This window comes from Nuphar pumila, chromosome 10 (genome assembly GCF_984573655.1).
Source record: "Nuphar pumila chromosome 10, dmNupPumi1.hap1.1, whole genome shotgun sequence".
In the NCBI taxonomy this organism is placed as follows: Eukaryota; Viridiplantae; Streptophyta; class Magnoliopsida; order Nymphaeales; family Nymphaeaceae; genus Nuphar; species Nuphar pumila.
Window position 1 is genome coordinate 81,940,168 of NC_143258.1, and position 3,958 is coordinate 81,944,125.

A 3,958-nucleotide genomic window follows, 5' to 3' on the forward strand; every position below is an offset into this window, starting at 1 on the left:
ATAGCGATTTGTTTCTGTATTCACTGGATAGCGATTTGTTTCAATATTTGCTGGATAGCGATTTGTTTCAATATTCGCTGGATAGTGATTTGTAGTACTCATTGAATAACGATTTGTAAGGCGATTCAGGCACATTGTAAGTTGTGCATGACATTTAGTCTTCCGCATTAAATGTGGGTCTCGTCTTCTATTTAAGGGATGGATGAGAGAGAAAGCGAGAGCTGGAAAGGCAGGAAAGAGTGTGAGATACACTTTTAGAGCACTAAAAGGGTGTGAAGAGAATAAAAGCCAGAAGTGTTGCTATAATTTTTTCAGGACAACTTCGTGAGGCTGGTTCTTTAGAGCATTTGTTTTTTGTTCTTTAGTGAGGTATATCATATTTGTTATTTTCGTTACACCTTTGTGTATTTGTAATGCTTATGCCTTTTGGCCACTCTGTAACTCTTTTTTAAGATAGTGGAAGGTGCTGACCTATCAGTCATCGTGGACGTACCTCAGTTTGAGAGTAAACCACGTAAATCTTTGTGTGCTGCTTTTGTTTCTGCTATTGCTTTACCTTTCTTTCACTGTCATCGTTGTATTGCCTCCATTGATTCATACTTGTGGGAAAGCCAATTTTTTTTCGAACAAAAAAGCAATCTTTGCTTAGTGAACCCAAGAATAGACAGAAGTTTTTAGTCACTTTAATACATTCATTTTGTACCAACTTATTGCCCAAGAGGGATCCAACTACATTTTAATTTTGCAAGAGCTTTCTCCACCCTATACATTGACACTTACAAATTCACAAAATGATATGTGGGTCATGGAAGTTTTGAAACATTCAATACATAGGCTAATGAGATAAGATCAATTGCAATTGTTGGTATCAATAAATAGATCTTAATGACTCCCACAACTCTCAAATCTAAATTGACTTTGACTAGGTATCATATTTTGGTTGTTATAATGGCCATCAATGTCAGGCCTTCTTGGTTAAAAAATGAGGTTATTGCAATTGGCATTCAATGAAAGCATAATTAACTATTTAATTTAAGTATATGTGTTTTTCTCTTGGGGCAAGGGGTAAGTCCATAGAGTTTTAGGCTTGTCCTACAGGAGAAGTTAGTGCAAGTAACCTTGTGTTAGGACGTTGCAAGTTTGAATCTCAATGGTATATGGTTGTATAACGGGTAGGGATGACAGCGGACCAGGACGAAAGCAGGGGACAAGGTCTCCACCCTTGCCCCCATCACAAAATTCTGCCCTTCATCCCCGCATGGGTTTTCATTTTAACATCCATCCCCGCCTCCATTCTTGTTTCATGTCCTCCATCCCCGGTCCAAATGGGGCGAAGCGAAACCCGGTTTCTCTCCGATCCACTGCCATCCTTAAAGGTATTGTAGTTATTTTACTAAGAGGGATCCAGGGCAGGGGAAAGCTTACGCCCAGCCCAGCCCAGCCCAGCCCAGCCCCGCCTCCATTCTGCATGGGTTTTGAATTTAACCTTCATCCCCATTTCATGTCCTCCATCCTCGGGGGCAAGGGGAGCCCCATTTTCCCGGGTTCACTGCCATCCCTAATAAGTGGTAGGGTCTGCCTAGCCCCAGTATTATTTGTCGCAAAAAAAAAAAACATACATCTCACGAATCTCAGTTGATTCGTGAAATTGTTCGCATTCAATGATTACTTTTGTAAGTGCAATGAATATGTTCACGTTTCTAAAGTTTTGTGATCTACCAAACTCTCAATTTCAAAGTTTTGACTCTTTACATATGTAGGTGCCACCATGATGATGATCACCATCATCATCAAACACCCTAACATGAAGGACCAGATCATCTCAATTGTTGGTCTTGTGAAATCTTAATCAAAAGAATCAATAACATCATGATTTTCAGTTTGTAAACCAGACATCCTTGGATCACTTTCTGATTTATGACATACTGTTGCCGTTGTTACCATCATCTTCATCACGAACCCTTCTCAATCTAAAAGAGGTCATCCTATCGCAACATGGGCATCGTTTCCATAAAAAAAAAGGAAAGTAAAACACAGATCTTGAAAACCATCCAAAAACCCCATTGTATTCCGTTAAAAGTTAAACCCCCCACGTTGGGAACCAAGCCTTATTTATTACAACAAAAAAAGGAGAACGGAACATATTAGGCCCTTTTTGTAGTTCTTTGAAGTGTTTTATGATAGATTTGAACAGTGTTTAACATGTTTGATTTAGTGGAAATCGACCTTTGGATCATGTTTTTTTGGCAAAAAAATATATTTTTATGAACCGAGAAAAATTGATGCTTTTACTATTGATTTTGGATCACCGAAAAAGCTGGTACACAAGTCAGATTCAGGTGATCCAAAAGACAGTTCTCACTAAACAAAACCTATAGATCACATCTATTGTGTTAGATGTGAGAAAAAAATACCTAAAACTAAGATTTGAGGAGCCTAACGGGGTATAACGAAAAAACGAGGCAGAACGAGCGCATGAAACACAAAAAAAAATCCAATTTTCAGCACAACTCGATAAATGAAATTCCGGATTGCGAGAATAAATCGATAGAGGAAACCCAATTAGAAAAAACAAAAACTTCACAAGAGGAAAACGAAAAACCAATAACAGAGTCTGGCATAGGTTTTCGTTTTCCACGAAGTAGTGTCTACAAGCAATCTCCGTCGGTCACGCGTAAGAAAATATGGCACAAAATAATGTCTTTTTTCCTTCTTTCTTTCGAGAAAAAAAAAATCCTACAAAGATGCTGGGATTTACAGAGGGAAGTAGGTGGTTTATGGTCACCGGGAAAAAACGAGATTCCGTCAAATTCCGGCAGAGAGAGAGAGAGAGAGAGAGAGAGAGAGAGATGGCCTTGTCCTCTCTGCGAAAGCCCGGATTCCGGACGGAACAAGCCCGTCGTCGCAGTCAGAATCTACTGATCAATAGAGAGAGAGAGAGAGACGGCAGATCGCCGAAGTCAGGTCTGGGCCGCCGTCGAGAGGAGGTTGGCGAGCGCGCTCATAACCTTCACCTGCATCTCCAACGCCGCGATGTAGTCAGTTGCCTCCTCCAGAAGAGCCGGAGCGGCGAGCTTCCGGCCGCCCGGGATCAGCCTCCCAAGCGTCCTCAGTCGGTCGCCAACCCCGAAATCCTCCTTCCAGCCGCGGTTCCTCTTCGCCGGAGTCCGGCGTGCCTCTGATGCCGCCGAAGGAGAGGGCGATGGCTCCATCCTCGCCGCCCTCTGGCTGACCGAGACCCGCCGGACCTTCCGCCACAGGAACCGCCCCTGGCGGAGACGAGACCGCGCCAGGATCGCCCGGCTCCACCGTGACCGGCCCTTAGCGGCAATGGCGAGGGCGGAATCGGCCGCCTCCTTGACGGCGAGAGACCGCGAGACTCCTGCCGCCGGAGCAGCGCCCCTTCCGGCGGTTCGGAGCGCCCTCAGAAGCGTCCTGGTGTAGCTACTCTGCTCCGGACCCGATCTCCACTGAGAACTCTCCGCCGCTCCTTCGCCATCTCCGTCCACATTCGGCTCGTCTTCTGCCGGCTTCGGTGGAGCCAGGTCACCAGAAAAGTTTTCCGACATAATTTCCGGTGGTCTCCGGCGCGCGCGAGAGAGAGAGAGAGAGCGAGAGAGAGAGAGAGAGAGAATCTAAGCGTGGCTTCGAAAGCAATAAACCGTGACGGATTGGGATATTTATAGTCTCAGACCCGACGGGGCGCCGTTTGGTTCGAGATCCACAATGTCGGTACTACTCTTATACTTTTTGATAAATGACGGACGTCCCCCTTGATATCCGGGCAAACCACGAGTTTGATTTTTTAAATGTCCAAATTGGCTTCCTCATAGAACGCTATTACAATAATGCCCTTTCTTGTTTTCCCTAAATCATTCTGTTTATTTTTCAAAATTGTTTGGCTTTTTTTTTTTAAAGTCTTGACAGAAAAGAAAAAACAGCGATTTTCTTTTTCTTT

The 3,958-nt window shown here is 43.9% G+C and overlaps 1 pseudogene across 1 annotated transcript; it reads right to left on the reverse strand.

Moving 5' to 3' along the window:
- Nucleotides 1-2,498: 2,498 nt before the first annotated feature.
- Nucleotides 2,499-3,540, reverse strand: LOC149827045 (transcription factor bHLH149 pseudogene; annotated as a pseudogene). Its single transcript, XR_016435134.1, has one exon. The product of XR_016435134.1 is annotated as a transcription factor bHLH149 pseudogene (transcript).
- Between the last annotated feature and the right edge of the window lie 418 nt (nucleotides 3,541-3,958).